The sequence below is a fragment of the Scyliorhinus canicula genome, chromosome 8 (assembly GCF_902713615.1).
Source record: "Scyliorhinus canicula chromosome 8, sScyCan1.1, whole genome shotgun sequence".
Taxonomy (NCBI): Eukaryota; Metazoa; Chordata; class Chondrichthyes; order Carcharhiniformes; family Scyliorhinidae; genus Scyliorhinus; species Scyliorhinus canicula.
In genome coordinates, this window is record NC_052153.1 from 135,872,334 (window position 1) to 135,896,265 (window position 23,932).

General features: G+C 46.1%; 1 protein-coding gene across 6 annotated transcripts in view; it reads right to left on the reverse strand.

Moving 5' to 3' along the window:
- adgrv1 (adhesion G protein-coupled receptor V1) overlaps positions 1–23,932 on the reverse strand; it is an 838,553-nt gene that overhangs the window by 16,208 nt on the left and 798,413 nt on the right. The window lies entirely within an intron of this gene.

Genomic DNA, 23,932 nt, shown 5'->3' on the forward strand with positions numbered 1-23,932 from the left:
GATCCGCGCATGTGCGGTGCGTTGGGAGCGGCACATCGCCCGGGCACCTTCCCAGAGCATTGTGTAATTTCCCACTTGTGACACCACATCGGCACTCAAAACAAAAGTCAGAATTTTGGAATTTTTCGGATAAGGGATGCTCAACCTGTAATATCATTAGCAGGCAGAGCTGCTGTAACCTCTCCCCTCATTCTAAATTCCAATATTATCTGGTGAAGTTTTGATGGAACCATCAGACATTTGTTTCCGAAGTGAATCTAGGCTTTAATCGACTTACTTCAGAGCTAGCTTGTTACCTGTCGATGAACTCGTAGTGACCCAGGCTGACTCTGGACATGGATACTTATTCAGCTGCACTAGGGGGAGGAGTCGTGGGCGGAACCAAAGGTGGAGCCCAGTACAAGTTCCTCAGTGCTCCCAGCACTACTCCCCCTAGTGGTAGGATGGAGCTACTGCGCTTACAATAACAGTGTGAATTATTATATACATTCATATATTACATTCACCACAAGTTTATAACAGGTTTTAAAAAATATGAACCTGTCAACCTCATGTCGGAGGTGAGCGCACAGGTCACCACTATTCATAGGGAGTCCACTGGGAGAGAGAGCATTGGAGAGCTTGGGGGTGCAGAGCGGATAAAGGGGTTGCATTCCGGTAGGTACTCACAGGTTTGGTGATTGCTTGCAGGTTCAGGGTACTGTGCAGGCTGGAGAGGTCAGCTCCAGAGCAGGACAATGTTGTTGATGGGGCAGTGGAGGCCAGAGAGGTCAGCTCCAGAGCAGAGCACCGTTGTGGGGGGTGTTGTGGAGGCTGAAAAGGGAAGCCCAATCCAGAGGGTTGCTGGAACTGTATGAGGGGGTGGCGGGCAATATGGCAACACAGGGGGTGAAAGCCATCTTCCAAAGTGGGGGTGGAAGTTAGTTTGTGGGGAGGGGCGGGGGATGCCATTGGCATGACACAAGGGACAAATGGCTTGGCCCCATAAGGAAAGACATTTCTAATGAGAGGGCAATGAAGCCATTAACAAATCTGACCAACCTTGAGGCTGAAATCCACAGTGGAAGGGCATATGCCATCTCAAATGGGCCTGGCTCTGGGCAGCTGTGTTGGGTGGGTGTGAGCTGCTACCTTGAAGGCTGCCAGTGATGTTATCTAAACCTGTTAAGTTTAATATGGAGTCTTGAGAGCAATGAGCTCACCCTTGGGTATATTTTAACAACTAATAAAATAAATCAAATAAACTGAGGGACAAAGAAAAGGGGCAGCCCTTAAAGGAATACCGACTGTACCAAAAAGCAAATCACAAATGAAACTCAAAATGTCAAATCGAAGTGTGATTGAAAGGGTCGATAAGGTACCCCAGTCCCTGCAGTACCCACCAGGCATAGAATGCCTCGACGGTGCCAGCAGACACCACATGCTCCCTGTCTCTGGACACCCGGACACGAATGTGGCAGCAGTAGAGGGGCAGACAGTTGGATTGTACGCCTTGTTGATTGCCCACTGCCTGAACCTGTTGATGGCACATTTGACCAGACCATGGAGCAGGTTCGCAAAGAGGTCCTTCACCCTGCATGCCCCAGGTGCACATAGATCGGGAGCTAAATTGCAAACAAAGCTGTTTTAAAAAGTTCTTTAAAAATCTGAAAAACAACCTATATAAGCTTGGTCCATGTACTCCACAAGGCCGCAAAAAGGGCAGGCACCTTGGGAGCCTGTGAACTGATGCATCCTTCAGTAGCATGGGGCTGCGTGTGCAACTGCCTCCACAGAGCGATCTCCACTGCGGACCTGCACTGCCGGATGGCAACAAGGAAAAGAAGAAGGGTGTGCAGTAGCAACCCATACAGGAAATGCCTCTGCATGCCGTGAAAGGGCATGGAGGGCCCTTCGGTTTATTTTGTGTCGAAACAGGAATCAATGAAAAGAAACCAAATAAACTGAGGGACAAATTAAAGGGATAGACACGCAAAGAGATACTATCTGAACTAAAAAGCACATCACAAATGAAACTTAAAACATCGAATCAAAATGTGATTGAAAGGGCCAACAAGGCATCCCTGTCCCCTCGGTGCCCACCAAGCACGGAAGGCCTCGACGGTGCCAGTGGGCTCCGCATGCTCACTCTCCAGAGACACATACCTATTCACATTCCTTAGCTTTGATAGATGAACCAATTATGCTTAGTTATTTAATTGTGATATAAGCTAGTGCCACTGATTACACAATGAGGTCCCCATTCTCTGAATTCCAAGTCTTTCATTCAGCATTCGCTGAGGGAGGCTAACAGATGTACTGTATCGGAGACAAGAGCCAAAGTTTTCAGAGCTCATCAGGCCACCGAGCTCCAACATGTGTTGTTTCAGTGGCATCCTCGCAGACCATTCCCCTCACCCCCATTCTATGCCTGAGCAGTTTGCACATAATGGCATTCAGTTAACCCATGGGCCTTATGCCTTCACTTTTCACGAGACCAGAGGACTGAAGAGGGTCTCTGAAGTATGCATGTATCTGTCACGCTGAGTAGAGAGAGCTTGTGTGGGGTCTTGGTAAGTGTGGGATATTGTAAGGGAGTGGAGCAATGGCAGACGACAAGTCCAGCAGTGATTGACCATCAGTCGGATGCTCTGGTGGACATTGGTCACTCAATCTCTCTCTTCCCTTTCAGTTAGTACACAGATACAGACATGGAGTCAGGAGAATTGGCAGTAATTTTTCTTGCCATGAGGCAGGAGAGAAAAAGCCAATGTTAACATGCGGCTTTCCTGAAGGCAGGGAGAGAACCCCGGAGAGGAAGGGGTGGCCAGGTCTGCTCAGCTGCCAGAGGCGGGGGTCACAGAAAGTATCCACTCGGAAGCACCATCAACCACCCTGAGTTTGCAAACAGTGGTTTATATTCTTGGAGGTGAGTGAAATGCAGTGCAGGACGAGATGCTGGATGTCATGTTGACAAGTTCTCCAAGAGTGGACGTCACATGGACTCGGAAGCCACCCACTACCTGTCACTGTAAAGGTTACAGCCACCCTAAATATTTTTGCCACTGGCTCCTTTCAGGGCTCCACTGGTGCCCTTTGTGGCAAATCCTACTTTTCCGTACATAAGTGCATTCGGGAGATTACAGATACTCTCTTCGCAAGGGCGCATCACTACATCATATTTGACTGGAACCAGTCTATCTAGGACACTAGAACAATGAGGTTCACCCAGATAGCTGGCTTCCCACAAGTGCAGTAATACACTGATTGCATGCACATGGCTCTCTGTTCCACCCCCCACCCCCTCCCCCCCACAGGCGTCCAGGTTTCCCCTTCATAAACCTCAAGGACTTCCACTCACTGAATGTCCAGGTTGTCCGCGACAATGCCAAGTGCATCCTGCAGGTGTGTGCTAGGTTTTCAGGGAGCGTACATGACAGTTGTATTCTTGGCTGCTCTTAGATACCGGAGGCCTTTAAGGGAGCTCATCAGCTACAGGGTTGGTTCCTCATGGACAAGGCGTACACCTTCAGGGCATGGCTGATGATGTCAGTGTGGAGGCCACGGTGTGCCGCAGAGACCTTTTACAATGAGGCTCATGCTGTTACTCGCGCGTTGGTAGAGAAGCAATTCTGGTGCCTGAACTGGTCAGGTGGCGCCCTCTAACGTTGCCCCAAGAGGGTTTCACGCATCATTGAATGGTGCGCCTTTCACAACCTGGCACTGCAATTGGCGAGAAGCTGGCAGATGAGGAGATGGACAAGCAGTAGATCTCCTCTTATGAGGACATCGAGGAGTGCTCCATGGAGGAACGCCTGGAAGAGACAGAGACAGAGGAAGGTCATCAGGAAATGAGGCAAATGGGGAGATGAGCTTGGGACATTTTGATAACCTCCCAGATGACCAGGACTAGGGTGGCACTGGTGACCATCATGGGAGGTGGCCCTTCCTCACTGAACGGTGGCAGTGCGACCCCAACCCTGATATTGCTCCTGTTATAGGAAGGGTGGGGTTGCCTTTAGTCCAAAAAATACAGGAGGATGATGCTGACCTGTAGTGAGGATAAAGCATTGGCCTCAAAGAGCGACTGCGAATGTCTGACTCCTGCTTGGCTGAAGGCAGCTCATCACCAGAGTGATGATACAGGACATAATCATCTTCGTTGATGCAGGCTCCTCCATAGTTAGGGGTGCCTTTGAGGATCACTGGTGTCAAAGGAATGGCTCTCACAATAGTGTAGCTGCCTGGTTTCTTGTGCAGAGATCAGACTTTCCAAAATGACTGAGTTGAGTGGTGGTGTTGACCATAGAGAGAGGGCTCTTCATGATCAAGGTGACATTGGCCCGAAGTGTCCAGTCAGTGTGAAGGAAGGCCAACCAGTGAGCTGTCATCCCTTCCAGATGTTTGCAAGTTCGCCTTTGTAGGTCCAGCAGCTGAGGGATGAATGAGTTCAGGGGCACGTCATCTAACTGGGTCAGCAAAGTTCTGGCCTCTTGCAGTCCTCGTGTGTGCTGGATTCCTGGGACGTACCAACCTCCACCTGCTGTGTGTCATCAGAAGTGAGGTGCTTACTAGCTAGTGACCCAAAAACCTATCTATGTGTGTATATGCACTGGTGGAGGGTTAGGTGACAGCTGTGACACCTCTTCAATGTAAAATCCGAGAATTTTTCAGAGCTGCTCTCCTGGCTGGTCCCCAAAGCCACACTTGTGGATGGACTGGGCTGCTCTACTAACTTTCCTGCAAGGGTAGGGAAATAGGATTAGTGCATGGCAGGGGGCATAAGGATAGGAGAGAGAAAATTCATGTGAATAACGACAGGTGGATAATTGTGTTGTGGGTCCTCACATTTTTCTCTTGCACATTCAGCGCAGGAGCGGTCCTCTTCCACCTCGACAAGCAGGAGGGCTTCCTCCTCGAACAGTGAGAGGATTTTCGAACAGTTCAGACGTGCCTCTGCCTGACTGTGTCTTTTATTTTTTATTGCGAGCCAACGCGTCCTGCAAGGGGACAGATGGGGGGAATGTTAACAGGATGCTTGTCAGGTCAGATGGTAAGGATGGGTTGGATTGAGGAGAGGAGCTGCAGGGGAGATGAGGAGATGAGTGGGAGGCCCCGTGACGTGGCATTCAGGGAGCTACCAGTGGATTTGTGATGGGTGTGTGAGTGGGTAAGTGTTGAGAAATGAGAAGAGTGACCCAACATGGTTGCACATAGGAGATCATTCATCATCTTCTCCCATGTGGGGATGGTGATTTTGCTGGTTGGTCTTCTGCCAGCCCGAGGGTACAGAATGCCTTGCCTCTTCTCCACTGCATCCAGCATTTGGGTCAGTGCTCCCTCAGAAAAACTCAGCGCAGGCTTCCTCGCAGCCATCCTCTTGACTGGACTTGGAACAAATGCTGCGGAGGTGTTTAAATGGTGTCACTCTCATAATTGAGGTTCTCAGGTAATACTGGGCGGGTGAATCAGCACAGGTGTGGCGTGAAACTCATGCAAAACCTTTTTTCCAAGTGGCTAAAAATGAAACTTAACCAAAATTTCTGCCCATGGTCTTACAGTTACTAGTTGAAAGAATTACATGGCAAGCTTTCACATTTTTAAACTATTACTGCAACAAATGATTAAAAGCAGCACTGACTAAATACTATTTATTCTGTGGGCACACATACTCTAAACTAGAGACAAAATTTACCTTTTATACTTATCACACATCACACTTGCCATGGAATTACAGTCCTTCCACCGAACAGTCCACAGATGCACCCAGTTTCCAATTGGTCCTGCATCCTCACTTCACTACGCAGTAGCTTTGAGTGACTGTCTTTAGTTGCTTTCCTCAGCTTTTAGGGAGTTTCTTAAATTTACCACCAGCAATTAAGCCTGTTCAGATCATTCTTCCTATCCTTGGCCATGCCAGAATAAATCCCCCAGAGTCAGTAGAAGGCTTCAGGATGTGACTCTTCTTTTATTTTTGAAAAGTAGAGTACCCAATTATTTATTTATTTTTCAATTAAGGGGCAATTTAGCGTGGCCAATTCAGCTAACCTGCACATCTTTTTGGGTTGTGGGGGTGATACCTACGTACACATGGGGAGAATGTGCAAACCCGACACGGATAGGAGCCCAGGGCCGGGATCGAACCCGGGTCCTCGGCACCATGAGGCAGGAGTGCTAACCACTGCTCCACTGTGCCGCCCTGCTGTCACTAATGTGGATTTGAATGTTTTAGCTATCATGGCTCAATCAAACTTATTAATCATGCTGTTGGTTAGTAAACAGTCAATGTTTGATATGTATAATTGCTGAGATGCAAACTCGACACAGACAGTGGACCGGGGCCAGGATCGAACCCGGGTTCTCAACGCCGTGAGGCAGCAGTGCTAACCACTACGCCACCGCACCATCCCCTGGAATGTGACTCTTCAATTAGAGACTGTTTCCTTCCCACATCCGACTAAGGGGGCTCACAAAGTCAATAAGCCTTTTCGCTCTGCAGGCTACAAGGAACATCTGGCTGCCTGTGATATTTATTGATTTGAAGGGCAGCCTTTAACCTGAACTCTGCTCTCTTCCCTATGGCAATATAAAACTCATGAGCATGATATCTAGGTTGGGTAAACATCACCAAAAATCTGTCCTGGTCCACCCACGTCGACGCTACCACCAAGAAAGAACAACAGCGCCTATACTTTCTCAGGAAACTAAGGAAATTCGGAATGTCCACATTAACTCATCCCAACTTTTACAGGTGCACCCATAGAAAGCATCCTATCTGGCTGCATCACAGCCTGGTATGGCAACTGCTCGGCCCGAGATAGCAAGAAACTTCAGAGAGTTGTGAGCACAGCCCAGTCCATCACACAAACCTGCCTCCCATCCATTGACTCTATCTGCACCTCCCGCTGCCTGGGGAAAGCGGGCAGCATAATCAAAGACCCTTCCCACCCGGCTTACTCAATCTTCCAACCTCTTCTATCAGGCAGGAGATACAAAAGTCTGAGAACACGCACAAATACGCAAAAACAGCTTCGTCCCCGTTCTTTCCAGACTCCTAAACGACCCTCTTATGGACTGACCTGATTAACATTACACCCCTATATGCTTCACCCGATGCCGGGGTTTATGTAGTTACATTGTGTACCTTGTGTTGCCCTATCATGTATTTTATTTTAATTTTATTTTCATGTACTTGATGATCTGTTGAACTGCTCGCAGAAAATACTTTTCACTGTACCTCGGTACACGTGACAATAAACCAATTCAAATCCAAATATTAATTAGCTATGTTTGACCTCAACTCCTTTTCACCTTAGAAATAAATGGATAATTTGCAGCACAACTATTTATAGCCTGATACCTCTCACGCCTTGCTGGGCCTTTGGGAGAGTCGGGGTCTACTCTGAGGCAAACTCAGAGGCTGCTGCCATTTTCTTCAAGCATAAATATCTTGCATCTTCTTCTCAGGAAAACAATCTAAGACTTCCTTTGATCTCTGGTGATCAATCCACCCTGGTTTACAGTCAGGAAAACTTCAGAACAGGTTACATGACCCTCTTCATTTTACCCTAAATTTAAAGCTAGTGTCCAAAATATAATAATCTTATAAACCTCATAATTGTACAATATATGTACTTTTTATCCTCTTTCCTTTGATCTCAATGCTACACACCTTCCTTGCTCAGAGGGAAAGCAACTGACCTGCTACCATTCTGCCCTGATGAAGGGTACTGAGGAACAGACCAATATGGTGCTTCCTCCAGCGAGTCCACTTTCGATCTTTGTTCTGTGCCTGCTGATGATGGGAGACTCCTATGGTGTCCCGTACTATACAGCATAGTGCTTTGAAACAAGAGCATTATTTTGAACAATAATTCACTCACCTTTTTAAACATGTAAGTGCTGCCCTTATTGTGACTATTTCATACCTAGAGCTTAGTATTCCAAAACAATACTGAACATTTTTTGGAAGTTGCTGGTTTTAAATGAAATACAGCAGCACTATAACACTCTCTGTCTCACAGGGAAGAACATGATGCATGTGTCTATAAAACTGCATGAAATTTGTGTGAACACACATATACTTATTTATCTGGATGCCTGCAGAATGTGGTGGAAAATGTTAACACCCACTTATGGACAACATGTTCACTAAAAGCAGCCAAGCAAATCTGCTCTATACAGCTGGTTCTAGAAGAAAACAACTCCTTAAAGAGTAACATTAGATGTACTGCACCATTTTGCTATTTCTGGAATATCCTGAAACATGTATTGCTTTACTGTTAGTTAAAAGGGAAATGAAATTCAGGCAGAGTTTCATTTCATTACTAGCTGCTATCACTAAAGATATTTCTTATTCTATTGGTGGCAACACTTATATTTCAGCATTGAAATTATGGACTAGATTTCCCTCTGTTATAACACTGGAAATTACAGCAAGGGAATGTGCAGGCTGAATAATAGTGGAAAAGACAGGCAAACCAGGCAATGTGGTGTAATACCACCACCCGACAATTTGAACTTCCAATGCCTTGTCCATAATGGGACTATTGACAGACATCCCTGCCTTAGCTACTGCACACAGATGTCACCAAAGGGTGGGCTCAGCTTCCTGGCCCATTTCCATCCCATCCAACTTCCACAGGAGTACCTTGGGAAAGATGATTGTGAGCCCAGACTAGTAGCAGTGAGGTGCTAAACTTTCTGAATAGACAAATGGCCCATGTGAGCCGAGTGGAGGCCTCCTTCCATTTCGGCTTCACAGCAAGGTCAAGGCCTTGGCTGAAACTTTACAAAGATTTCTTCTTCTTCTCCTTTGGACTTTTCTGCCTCTTCAAATGACTGGTTATCTCTTATGATGTTGCATTGCTGGTTTCAGTCTAGCATTACTGGGATCTTTCACAATCTCAGTGGCAGACTCCCATTTGAAAGCAGAAAATGTTAGCCCAGGAACCTGTCTTGTATTGCAACTGATGTACGAAAATGAGGTAGGGTTTCAGTAATCGCATGGCATTGGGGAGAATTCCTTTCGAACTCCAAGAGGAGAGTCTAGCTCTATGATAGCACTTCATGCCCTCTGAGTCCCTGGAATTTTCACCTTGATTCAGTCGCAGATGGAAAATGACAATAGAGTTGAATGCTTTTCTGCTGAAGGTCAAACTCGTACTGGCGATGGCACAACTGATGGTCTGAATGGTTGTATTTCACGTATGTGTCTAAACAGTGAGTACCAGGAGTTGTTTTTTTAAATGTTTAACAGTGCACAAATCACTAATGGGCAGCACAATAGCACAGTGGTTAACATTGTGGCTTCACAGCGCCAGGTTCGACTCCCAGCTGGTTCACTGTCTGTGCAGAGTCTGTACGTTCTCCCCGTGTCTGCGTTGGTTTCCTCCCGGTGCTCCGATTTCCTCCCACTGGTCCTGAAAGACGTGCTGTTAAGTAATTTGGACATTCTGAATTCTCCCTCTGTGTACCCGAACTGGCGCCGGAATGTGGTGACTAGGGATTTCTGCACATTAAGCCTACTTGTGACAATAAAGATCATTATAATGGGGGTGCAAACACACCTGTCTTTTCCCCGATACCTGTGGAAACTCCTTTCATTCCCAATGCTGAATGTTTTGCCCAGTCTTGTTTATGTCAGTTGGACCCCTCCACACCCACTAAGGTTTGTTGACCAATCATGTCTCCAAGGCAATAGTCCACTTGACTCCTGGCCAAGCCATTTCACATCCTTCCTTTTCAGAATTCTGCAGGTTTCATCGAGTATAAGCAGAACCTTTATAGGTATAATTAATATGCATGGAGGGACATATGTTCAACATGGTTTTTTTCCCCTAAAATTATCATGATGCGTGGACGGACATCAAGGCAGTTAATACCTCCACTGTAAAAATCAGGCATGTTGCATATAATTTTTCCAGTTCCTGTGCATGCAGCATATAAAATCTAATTCCATTCCACAAGGAGAAAAACGCACTGGAAATAAAACAGTTATGCTCTTGGAATGAATTCACAAATGCATCTTCCAAGTTTTAGTTTCTATCACAAGCAGTTTTGTTCAGTGTTCAAAAGAACTCCCAAGGCTCTTGGTGTGGGGGATGGGGAGGGAAAGGAGCTCTCCCACTTGTCGGAATTCCAGGATGGGCTCAGTTAGAATACTCTCTCGTGTGTGCTGTGGATTGGATTTGTATGAAATCGCACAATCGAAAGAACTGTAACAGCTCAGAAAATAAAATCCCTCTCAAGGGGAAGGCAACTTTGATGGTGAAATAATTGTGTGTGATTGTGTTGCAGGTAAATTTTGAAGGTCACAGGGATTAATTTTTTGGCACATGTTGGGATAATTAATAGGATAGGATTGTGAGACTGTGAGCGAGAGAGACAGTGAGAGAGAGAGACAGAGAGAAAGAAAGTGAGAGAGAAACTCTCATTGGGCGCAGATTCCAGACACACTGGCTGGATTCTCTGGGCCTCTCTGCTAAATGTGGGATTCATGATGGTCCACTGAATCCCACGTCAGGCCAAAATTGGGATTTGTGCTGGGTGTCAAACAAGTCACGAGTCTCCTAGCCCATCCCACTGGCCATAACAGGAAACCTGACATCCCCAATGAGCTGCCCACCTCACCCAATGAGAACATGAGAATATCTCATCAGAACTCTTCAGCATGTCACTGACCAGAAGGGTGCCCGATTCACCCGCCAGCTGGGGTGCCGCGCCCACTCCCCCGCCAGCCAAGAGTCACGCTAACGTGAATTAGTGAAAGTCCTGAGGAACGTGGACCTGGCACCATGCAGTCCAAGAGTTTCAAGGGGGCAAGTACCTTGCCTAAAATTGCCTCTAGCGGTTGTTCATGGGAGGTGGGAGTCAGGGGGGCCTATGCTCGGCTGGAGAGGCGCTGGCCAGAGGTCTTTCCTGGGATGGGGTTCATTTGGCTGCTCTCTCCATCTGCAGCCTTTAAAACCTCTAAATAGTCAGTATCTAAAAATGTATGTTTCTCACAATAAAGTGAAAATGTTTTCATCTGCACCCCGAAACCTTTTGAACAGTCTGTCAATATGGCGAATTCACGGATCTGTGAGATGAATGTAAAAGTGTTCCCTTTAATATGGTGGAAACCTTTGAAGTGATTTTAAAGTATTGAAGACTGTGTGTATATCTAGAAGGCTAAAAGCTTTGAACGGCATTGTTTACATTCAAAATCACGCACCATTGCCTGATAAAAGCTTTTCAATTGTTAGGTTGTGGCAGATGAATAAAGAATGTTTATTTATCTAGCTCTGCAGAGATCCATTCACTCAGGGGAGCAGGTGGTTTGCTAACCACAGTTTTTTTTTAAAGAGGTTATTTCCTTGTTCTCAAGTGCTTCTTAGAAAGAGCAGAGTCCATCGCCAATCGCAGCACCACCACCAGAAGCAAGTTCAAGTTCAACGCTCGCTACCAGACGGATGAGCCCAGTTGAGGAGCAGTTACTTCTCCAGACCCAGTAGACCCAGATTCGAATGAGGGCCACTGTTCCTCTGACCTAAACCAGGTGCCTGAAGTTAAGTGCAGGTTATCATAGTTGTTAGGTGTACTTCAACATGTAGTGCTTATGTTGCATGTGTAAGTTAATCTTGTGTGTAAATAAAGTACCATTAATCTTGAACTAACTAACTGGTTGTTTGGCTCTTTAATTGATACCCGATTGAACCTTGTGGCGGTATCATTCGATACCTGGAGACTCTGAGAGCATATCATACTGATACCCATATTAAGAAAGGCAACCTTATTGACGGCCATATTTAGAGCAAACAAAAAAGGCAATGAGTGCAGCTCCAACAACAACGTGGGAGCAAGAACCCATCCAGGACAAAGAAGTGTGCTTGAACAGCATGCCATTTATTGATGAGCAATTTGCTTTGAAATTGAAAGTCACCACACAATACTTTAGAAAAAAGTGCCCCTTGTTTTTCTGTTTTTAACTTTCAATGCATTCCACTGTTTACATTTCCAATGTGTTACGATCCATGTAGCTGCTGGACCTGGACTAGAAAATCCCATAATGGAACCCTGGCTTAAAAGACCATGGGCGGGATTCTCTGACACCCCACCGGGTCGGAGAATTGCCAGGGGTCAGCGTGAATCCGGCCCTCGCCATCCTCCTAATTCTCCGGCCCATCAAAAATCAGCCCACCCGCCTTGGAAAATGGCAGGGACCGGCGCGACTCAATGGGCGATGGGGCTGCCCGAATTCTCTGGCCCATGATGGGTCAAAGTCCCACCCTTCTGTTGCCAGTCTCACCAGCGTAAATTCGAGTAGGTCCCTTACTGGCGGGACCTGGCGGCACGGGCGGATGCCAGGGTTCTTGGGGGGGGATCTGGCCCCGGGGGGTGCCCCCACGGTGTCCTGGCCCGCGATCGGGGCCCACCAATCCACGGGCCAGCCTGTGCCGTAGGGGCACTCTATCCTTCTGCACCGGAGGCTGTACCGGTCCGCCATTCCCAGTGCGGAAACGAAGCCCTCTGTGCATGCACGGGGATGATGTCAGCATGCGCTGGCGCTCCTACGCATGCGCCAACCCGCGCCGGCTGGCGGAGGCCCTTCGGCGCTGGTTGGCATGGAGCCAAGCCCCTTTCCCGCCGGCGAGTGGGGCGCAAACCATTCCGCCGCCGGCCTAGCCCCTGAAGTTGCGGAGGATTTCGCACCTTTTGGGCGGCTCGACACCGGAGTAGTTAACGCCACTCCATCCTGGCAGGACCCTCCGCCCCGCCGGGAAGGGGTAAATCCCGCCCCGTAACTTTTAAAAAAATAAAATGTGGAGGAACAGATCACAGGGATGGTAATTAGATTTAACACCAAGGACAAAATATTTATTAAGCCTTAAAAGCTTAATTAGTATACAAAGAGAACAAAGAATATTACAGCACAGGAACAGACCATTTTGCCCCTCGGACAGTCCCTGGGGAGTTAATGTGCTTTCAGTTTCTGGAATCGTAATCTGTTTTTCAGCTTGGGGAGATGATGTCAGTGCTGGGTGGAGCTATTTTTTGAGATGGCTTTTGAAGAAGTCTGATCTGACTACCACAGAGTCCACAAGTAAAGGCAGCTTTCGTTCCAGTAGGATAGTTTTTTTAAAAAAGCGTATTTATTTTTTAAGCAGAGCAGTCTTGTCTGAAGACAAGGAAGAGGCTGAAACAACCTAGTTAAAGCAGCTATTTGAAGATACTTAGCCAGAGTCTGAAGGGGTTCTAACTTGAGTTCAAGTCTGTTCTGCAAAGCTAGGATTACTCTATGCCTTGCTGATTGAGAGCTGTATGTTCCCTTTTTTGTTTATTGGGGAATTGAGCAGCATTGTTTTAGTAATTGTAAGCTATTCTTTTCAGGTGTGAAGTTAGAGTTTCATATTGTATTCGGAATACATTTTTGTTTTAAACTACCACAGCCCTATTTTGTGAGCCATTACTCCTGGGGCGAATCATTCTTTCCATACAGTCTTAGAAAATAAACTAAAATATTGGGATTTCGGCCCAGCAACTATTGGGGTCTGGTCTGAGATTATTGTAACGTATGGCCTTGTTACATCATTGCCCTCGATTGCTGCTGTGTTCTCACCTAGCTTTCACTGGTGATTTCCAGGGAGCCCATGAGACCCATGGGCCGATCGTTAAATTGCAAAAACAATGTTATTATTGTTGTAGTTGAACTATGAACATATTGAAATGAACAACCCTTCTCTTGTGAGGTGTTTCTGCGAACACTGCCTAATGCGCTGGAAGGCAGTGGGTTGGAGCTGGATTCCCAAAGTGCTCATATTTTTCAATCTAAATTCCTCTGACTCACACCCAAATCCATGCACTCACCCATATTAAAACTCTGCCAGCCTGTCAACAACACATACACAGAGACTATGAAGTGAATGGAAAAGAAAATCCAGCATGAAATAAAACAGAATCCCCAATTGGCCTTGTGTTGTATTCGAAGACCAATTTTACATCTCATCTCCATGAGTAGGGAATTTGAACCTAAAGAATAACAGGCAGGCTTGGGATTAGTGGCGTCTGAGAAATCAAACTTCAGGCACAATCCTGTCTCACTTCTGGTTTAAACTGAGGCCAAAGTGGCAGATTGGTACTATTAAAATGATTATGAGGGTGTGAAACTCATTCTAGTGAGAATTTGATAGCTAGAGGGAGCATGGGCCTTTAAACCTTGCACCTCCTGGAACCAGTGTGCTTGCAAACTGGTGCTTTCCCCTCCAACCATTCCCATGAGGCTTCCTGTCCCATTAACCCACCCCCAACCCGGCCTCCGACCTCCCCACAACAGTTTCCCCTCCCACCCCAAAACCAGACCTTCATCCTACCCCTGGGCCTCCAGCCCATTTCTTGGCCCACAATCTTTCCCTAGGTCTCCAATAACACTGCCGCTGGAAGACAACTAGTCGTCTCATCCTTGTCATACCCCTGAAATCCCAAACAGGCCTTCATTTACTCCCCTCGCGCCACTATTTACACCCCCACCAGGTCTTTGATTTCCCTCTTTAAGACCCCATGCCCCATGAGGCCCTTGACCCTAGTCATCCACCCTCCTCAGGATAGCAGAGTTAGCAAGCCTCATTTCACTCTGTCCCTCCCGCACACATCCCCCACCAACAGAGCAACCCCATATCTATCTGGTCCCAAGACCTTAATTGACCAGCTTTCTGCCCAAATGGAATTCATGCCCAACAGAGTAGATGGCTGACACGTTGATGCTACGGAGTTAAAACTGCACAGTGTGTGGAGAAATCCTGACTCTCAGGCTTCTTCAACATTTAGACTCCTCACTCCCGGAAGGATATCAGTAGTTATCATCCATCTGTTCAAAGCTCTTGCGCGAAGTAGGAATACTGGCCAAACGTAAGTCATAAAACCAGGTTCATCTCCTCAAGCTTCTCCATGCATAAATGGCATAATAATACTTATGCACCGTTAGGCTTTCACCAATATGGAGCTTTCTGTAACTAATTAACTACATCAATTAGTCACTGTTTATTTTATGTCTCTGGTCAAACACATAAACTGCAGCAGAAGTTGAAACAACAATCCAACCATGGTTAGTTAATGATTAACAATTTAAATTGGCTGATATATTCAACACATTTTTAAACTACACCTGTATATAACAAACACTTTAACCCTTAGTAGCACATTGTGTAACTTCCCTCATTCTGCTGAAAGCTGGCAACAATTTAAAACTTCTCGGCCTGGCGATGAAGATCAAGCGTAGGATCAAGCGTGAGATCAGGTGTTAAGCCTGTTCTTGTCAGCTTGGATCTAATATGCCTCTTTTGTGGGGACCATAAATTGGATTAAGTTTGAATCTGAATTGGTTTTTGGAGCAAGCAAGGAGATGGATTAAGGGTTTGCCCTGTTCACTCTGCACATTGGCTTTGTAACCCTGAGAAAGGAATAGCATTAAAAAAAATAATTTAAGATTTGTGAAATCACGTCCTAATCCCCAGCTGTAATGCTTTAAGCAGCAATGCATCTTCATTTGTTCATCCTTTGGTGTGAAGGTGACCATATTAATCATCTGGTGCGCTTTGTCAGTTTCCGATAGGTGGACAGGTGACTGCATAGACCAATCTGTGTCAGAAAGGTTCTGCTGCAAATAGGAGAGGATACCGCCGACAATTGAGTTTTGGGTAGGAATTTCCTCTTTGCATTTTTTCTCTGTGCTTTTGATGTATGCTTGTTTTGAAAGAGCCCCATCTTTCTATTTGGTTGTGCCAGGTGCAGTGATCCCGGGTAAACTTCTCCAAGTCTATTTCAAAATTCCTAGGTGAAACATTCAGAGTATCCTCTTAGCGCCTCCATCCATTGACTGCCATGAGAGCACACACCAGACCCAACATAGAAGTTCACTTTGGTAAGCCAGTGCCAGGCATTCTGGTTACATAACCATTCCAACTCAGTTGTGACTGTCTCAATGTGGGAAGGGATTTGTGGGTTTTGCATATGGCAGGAATTGGCATAAGCGGGACCGGAAAATATGGAAAGCAGCCATTGGTGACACCAGAAAATCCTGACCATGGTATGGATCCATGACACACCAGCTTGGATAAGCACCTCAGCCTCTGGTATTTTGTACTGCAACTGATCTGCAGAAGCTTCCAAAGGCAGCTCAAGTGAAACTGGTTGAGCATCTTGGCATGAAGCTGGTATACAATCCAAATCTCACCTGCATGGAGGAGAGTTGTAGGACTGCTCTATAGACTTTCAGTTTTCTTGACAGACCTACTGCTGTTTGTTCCCAGACTGGTGTTTGAAGTCCGCTAACAGCTACCCTAATTTTGGCAATTCCTGCATGTGTCTTGCCGTCAATATCGACAACTCGAGAGAGAGTGTGGCTGGCGGGATAAATTAACTTACCCACTGTTGGTAAGTTCTAGTCCTGAACTGTAACCTCAAGGTAGAACTTTCCGGAGCAGGCTTTTAAATTACTTCAGTTTTCTTTGTGCTGATCAGAAGGTTGAGGTTGTGGCATGCTTTGCAGAACAAGTCCATTCTACACTGCATGTCCAGCTCTGAACTGGAAGCGATGCACCATCATTAACAGGAAATTGTGAATCATGTCTTCAGTGGCCTTGGTTTTTGCCTGGAGTTGGCTCGGTTTAAGCAGCTTCCTGTCCTTGTGATACCTGATTTCAATGCAAGGATCACCGTCATGAAAGGCATTTGTGTATATGGCAGAGAGAAACATGAAGAGGATTGGTACTAGCACACAATCCTGTTTAATGCCATTAATGTCTGGTAATGGGTCAGGAGCTCCACCTCAACCAGGACACATATGAGCATGCTGTCATGGAACTGTTTAAGCATTGTGATGAATTTTGCAGGGCATCCAAATTTCTCCATTACCTTCCAAAGGTCCTCATGGCTGACTGTGTCAAAAGCTTTGGACAGGTCAATTGAGGATGTGGTTCAAATGTTCCACCATTCTTTCCAGGATTTGGGCTTTTGCTGTGAGCAGTGTTGACCTATTAACACCCAAAATTGGTGATCAACTAGTAAAAGGTAAAGTCGCCATAGTTCCAGATGACCATAGGCTGCTTTCCTCTTTGAGGGGGAGAGCTGACTGTTGATGATTTAACCTGAGGATCACCACACCTCAGGCGAGGGGCAAGGTTGAGAAGGCAGGGCCTTCAAGAATAACCTCAGCCGATACGGGAATTGAACCCGTACTACTGGCCTTGCTCTGCATCGTGAACCAGCTGTCCAGCCAAGTGAACTAAACCGGCACCCAAACTAGATCAACGAGTAGACTGGAGTCCATAGGCAGATTTCAGAACATCATAGAATCACTTCCTGTGTTTGTGGTCTGCATATGACTGATGTGTGTCTGCTTTCTGATTCAGCCAAAGAGCATAGATTTTGATGTTTAACTGTGAAATGGTAATTTGGTGGTCAGTCAAGCAATCAAGTGTGCACATGGCTTTTGTTACAAACACATTCTGCTGTCCCACTGCCTGGTGATGATAAAGTTTATCAGATGCCAATGCACAGAATGGGGGTGCATCCAAGGTGACTTGCGATTATGGAGACGGGAAACTGTATTAGTGATAAAGAGCTCATGCTCAGCGCACATCTTCAGCAGAGGAGACCACGGCTGCTTCAACTGCTTACAGTGCATTCTTCTGATTACTCCTTCCCACAGCCGGGGATCTACACCAACTATTACATTGAATTTCCCAAGAAACCTACGGCAAATTTGTGCTGTTTTGAATTATGGACATCAAAAATGCTGGAGACAGGGGCGTTCACATCCTGTGAAAGATCTTTTTAAAAAGTTGAATTATAGTGAGGAAGAGATGCCTCACCCTCTCATCCTGACCTGTCTTAGTCCAGCTGGAGATGGGTTCGGAAGCAGTGGGTGACTAGGACATCTTTTGAATGTTGTTTAGCTCTACATGTTCCATGATTTTGACCCAGCAACACAAAGTCAGGAAGATATATGACAGGGAGAGGAAATTCCAATGCATCTGATGCTCTTGTCCGTTCAGATGGTAGAGATTGTGTGTTTGGAAGGGGCTGGCAAAGGAGTCTTGGTGGGTTGCTGCAGTGCATCTTATCGATGGTATAGACTACTGTCACTGTGCATCAATCGTGGAAGGAGTGAATGCTTATTGGGTGGATGGGGTGCGAATCAAGAGCGCTGCTTTGTCCTGGATGGTGTCAAGCTTCTTGAGTGTCGTTGAAGCTACACTCATCCAGGCAAACAATGAATATTCCATCACAGTCCTGAATTGCGCCTTACAGACAGGCTTTGGGGAGTAAGGAGCTGAGTTACTCTGTCAAATTCCCAGCCTCTGACCAGCTCTTGTAGCTGCACTATGTTGGGAAGGTAGGAGACCTGACAACTGCCCTCACCCAGCTTAGACTGCCTTTTGAAGAGATTTACTAGGCACGACCTCTGCTGCATGCTAACAACAAAGTATGAGCCACTCCAAAGAGTGCGGTGAGCCCTTGCTACCCTCCCGTACACCCCCAGCACAGTATCAGAAAATAGTGTGAGCTGGTCATTAATGATGGTTGCACTTTATGTTGGTATTGTTAAGTGGGTATGAGAAGTTGGAGTTCATGCATATGCATTGAACAAGCATGGGTGCTAACTACTGGCTTTCAAGAACCTTGGCATTCATCATGCCAGGAAAGGTCTTTCCTTTTATTATCGCAACAATTTACATTTCTAAAAACGTTTCATTTAGGAACAGTCCAGAGGTTGGTGGTGAGAACGGAGAGTGAAGCTGGTCAGGGAGCCATTTTCCAGCTTCTTACCATTTTGCAAAATGGTAAGCACAGTGGTAGCACGGGCATGGTAGCCGAGGCATGGTAACACAATGGTTAGCACAGTTGCTTCACAGCTCCAGGGTCCCATGTTCGATTCCTGGCTTGGGTCACTGTCCGTGAGGAGTCTGCATGCTCTCCCCATGTCTGTGTGGTTTTCTCAGGGTGCTCCGGTTTCCTCCCACAGTCCAAAGATGTGCAGGTTAGGTGGATTGGCCATGATAAATTGCCCTTAGTGTCTAAAAAGTTTAGGTTGGGTTACTGGGTTACGGGATAAGGTGGAGGTGTGGACTTGGGTGGGGTGCTCTTTCCAAGAGCCGGTGCAGACTTGATGGGCCGAATGGCCTCCTTCTGCACTGTAAATTCTATGATTCTATGATTTTGAGAATATTCCCCCCACTGCTTCCCATAATGCCCAAAACATAGAAAATAGGTGCAGGAGTAGACCATTCAGCCCTTCAAGCCTGTGCCATCATTCAATATGATCATGGCTGATCATGCAAATTCAGTATCCCACTCTCGCTTTCTCTCCAAAACACAACTTTCTCAGTGAGCTCGCTCCCCAGTCAAAGCAAATATTCCCCTAATGTGTCACAATGGTGTATTGAAACATCCAAATTGCCTGTTCATGTAAAAGTCATGCAACAATCATTAATTCCTTAGCAAGTTGAACGTTAGAAATGTGATTGTGCTCTATCTCCAGCCATTATCTAGGAACTGGCAGAAAGTTTTAGATTTTTAATGCTCTGTAAGGTGCAGGTGATCTTTGGGTAATCCGTGGTCAGCATGTAAAATGTAAAATTTGAAAAAATGTTGATCATTGGAATTGGTAGAAGGAACAGATGTGCAGAATATTTCCTAGAAGGTAAGACATTTGAAAGTGTAGATGTTCAAATGGACCAGGGTGTCCTTATCCGTAAGTCACTGAAGGCTAACATACAGGTGCAGCAAGCTATTAGGAAGGCTAATGGAATGTTGGCCTTTAGTGAGGTCTTGCTTCAATTATATAGAAGCTTGGTTAGACCACAACTGGAGTTTTGTGTGCAGTTTTGGTCCAGTTACCTCAGAAAGGATATTATTGCCATAGAGGAAGTGCAACGAAGGTTCACCAGCCGTGTTCAACTCACCTCACCTAACCTTTGGACATATGTCCAATCCACCCAACCTGCACATCTTTGGACATATGTTCATAAGGCAGTGGCAAGAGTTAGAAGCAGAGATCAATGCCCAGAGTGTAGACCCAATAACTACCTGAAGCACCAAGGTCAAGAAGTGCATCTTCGAATGTTATATGCTTCCAACTGCGCCACTAAGCTCCTAACCTTTTCAATTCATTGCACCTTTAACACTCCCCTGCCAACTATCTTTATAATCAGGTATCATACCCAATAATCTTAATTTACCCCACCCTCGCACAAATAGCACTGTTGCAGGTCTTGCATCTGAATTTCACAGCATCTTCACACTAACAGCTAATCAACCACAAGGCCACATCACACAAAATAGATTGCACGATACTCACTAATGCATTTTCTTCTTTTTTTGCCGAAGTTAGCACATAACAGGAGACTGGAGGAATCAAAAGCATGAGGAGAGGCACATTTTCTTGTTTAGAACCCTATGGAGGAGGTGGTGCTGGCCATAATGGGAAACACATTGCTGAGATCCTTTTCCCTGTCTAGCCCCCCCCCCCCCCCCCCCCCCCTCCGCCATTCCAGCAGATTGTCTTGTTCTGCATGCTTTTGCTTATTAGACCAGCTTTGTACAATGCCAAGAAGAGGCCCTACATGGATTGTTTGGTCGAAAGGTCTGTTTTCGTGCTGTATCCCAATGGATGTAATCCCATGTCCTAGCCCAGCAATGACTGGAAATAACTGGTTTGTGCACAAGCCTTTAATAACCAAAAAAGTACTTTGGCACCATCCAGACAATTCCCTGTGGATGATTGAAGCTTTAAACAAGTACAGAAAAGCACCCAAAATGTTGAATTGCAGTAACAACTAGAAACAATAATCCAGCAATTACATGCAAGTAGTTGATAATTTTAAGCAGCACGCGATGTGGTTGTTCATGTTGTTGGACATGTGTTTTAGCTGCGTGAGGATAAGGAAGTCTTAGGCTGGAACATAGAGCTCCAAAATAGTAATGCTGGTATCAATTCAGCATTGTATATTAATGGGATTTGCTTCTTTTAAGTGTTGTCAGCAGACATTGCACACCTGCAAACTTCTTCACAAATATGACATCTGGTACACTTCCAGACAGAAATATGGATGCATGTCAGACACCATTGTGGTAGTTTACAAATCCTCATAGTGCCAACAAATGGGTATCACAGGGGTCAGATTCACTCATGGTGTACTGAGAATGAGTTCCACAGGTCTGAGTTATGGGGCTGCATTTTCACTGCAGAGACAGTAAATAGGAGTTGGGTTTGTTATTGGGTCAGAACCTGCCTCTGGTGAGAAACTGATTGAATTTAAGATTTTTGTGCGGGGAAAGCTTTTATTTGATATGGAGGCTTGTTTTCTGACATATAAGCCAAAAGGACAGGAACAGAGATGGGTTATGTGCATTGTGGGACCAATTTCAACTCTCTCTGGGAGTGATGCTGCTAGTGGTACTGAAGAAGAGATTGGCCTGGAGATAATGCTGGAAACCGTGAAGGAGAGAAGGGAGGTCTTCTTCCTGCAGGGTGCCAGGAGGCGGTCACCTGGTCACGCAATAGGGGCACCTCTCTGTTCAGCATCATCTCCATCCACCTCCATTCCTCTTCCAGGTCCTGCCCAAATGAGCTGTTTACTTCTAGGGTCTCATTGTCAAGGTCTACATATATCTGGAGGGCTATGTTATGAAGAGTGCAGCAGACCACTACAGTATTTGAGACCCCTACAGGAGGCCATGAGAGGTACCATCTTACTGACCCGGACACCAGAATTGCATCTTCAGAAGCATGAAAACCTAGTCAACGTTTGTCTTATCAAGCATTATTTGTATTGTCTCTATGTCTTTGTCTAGGGCGACTACAGGGAACATAGAACATAGAACGATACAGCGCAGTACAGGCCCTTCGGCCCTCGATGTTGCACCGACATGGAAAAAATCTAAAGCCCATCTAACCTACACTTTGCCCTTATCATCCATATGCTTATCCAATAAATTTTTTAATGCCCTCAATGTTGGCGTGTTCACTACTGTTGCAGGTAGGGCATTCCACGGCCTCACCACTCTTTGCGTAAAAACCCACCTCTGACCTCTGTCCTATATCTATTACCCCTCAATTTAAGGCTATGTCCCCTCGTGCTAGCCACCTCCATCCGCGGGAGAAGGCTCTCGCTGTCCACCCTATCTAACCCTCTGATCATTTTGTATGCCTCTATTAAGTCACCTCTTAACCTTCTTCTCTCTAACGAAAATAACCTCAAGTCCATCAGCCTTTCCTCATAAGATTTTCCCTCCATACCAGGCAACATCCTGGTAAATCTCCTCTGCACCCGTTCCAAAGCTTCCACGTCCTTCCTATAATGAGGCGACCAGAACTGTACGCAATACTCCAAATGCGGCCGTACTAGAGTTTTGTACAACTGCAACATGACCTCATGGCTCCGGAACTCAATCCCTCTACCAATAAAGGCCAACACACCATAGGCCTTCTTCACAACCCTATCAACCTGGGTGGCAACTTTCAGGGATCTATGTACATGGACACCGAGATCCCTCTGCTCATCCACACTACCAAGAATTTTACCATTAGCCAAATATTCCGCATTTCTGTTATTCTTTCCAAAGTGAATCACCTCACACTTCTCCACATTAAACTCCATTTGCCACCTCTCAGCCCAGCTCTGCAGCTTATCTATGTCCCTCTGTAACCTGCAACATCCTTCTGCACTGTCTACAACTCCACCGACTTTAGTGACGTCTGCAAATTTACTCACCCATCCTTCTGCGCCCTCCTCTAGGTCATTTATAAAAATGACAAACAGCAACGGCCCCAGAACAGATCCTTGTGGTACGCCACTCGTAACTGAACTCCATTCTGAACATTTCCCATCAACTACCACTCTCTGTCTTCTTTCAACTAGCCAATTTCTGATCCACATCTCTAAATCACCCTCAATCCCCAGCCTCCGTATTTTCTGCAATAGACGACCGTGGGGAACCTTATCAAACGCTTTACTGAAATCCATATACACCACATCAACTGCTCTACCCTCGTCTACCTGTTCAGTCACCTTCTCAAAGAACTCGATAAGGTTTGTGAGTCGCCATCTCTTTAAAGGATATCCCTTGTCCCCTAGGATTCACCCAGGCACTTTGAAAGTTGGACTGAAGATTTGAGGGAACTTGGACTTACAGAAGATGAAGAATTTATGGCAGCTGGCAGAAGAGCGAGCACACACATAGAGGAGGCTCTTGCTGTGGTTGCACACTAATAGGATTTTTAGGGAGTGGAAGCCCTTCTCATTGATGGATCTCAATGGTCAGTCACTAAGTACCTTGATGGCAAAATGTAATCTATGATGCCCTGCACCTGGGGAAATCATGAGATGGGCAGCATAGTAGCTTAGTGGTTAGCACCGTTGCTTCACAGCTCCAGGGACCAAAGTTCGATTCTTGGCTTGGGTCACTGTCTGTGCAGAGTTTGCACATTCACCCCATGTCTGCGTGGGTTTCGTCCGAATGCTCCGGTTTCCTCCCACAGTCCAAAGATGTGCAAGTTAGGTGGATTGGACATGACAAATTGCGCTTAGTGTCCAAAAGGTTAGCTGGGGTTACTGGGTTACAGGGATAGGGTGGAGGCATGGGCTTAAGTAGGATCCTCTTTCCAAGAGAAAGTGCAGACTCGATGGGCTGAATGGCCTCCTTCTGCACTGTAAATGCGATGATTATGTGACCTCAATTGGAAGGAAAATGGGTCTCTTGCAACCTGCCTCCCATGCTTCTGGTGATTATTGCTGGCACTGGGAATGGCCTTTTGAAATTGACTTGTTGGTATTTTTGTGACCACCCCTTCTCCGTTCCCGACTTTGGGAGGCCCCAAAAATTAACTCCACAATGGTGGGACAGAGACCACAGGAAGGAGAGTGCAAGCTACTGACAGTAGAACAGAAAATGATTGCGGGGGGGAGAAGGA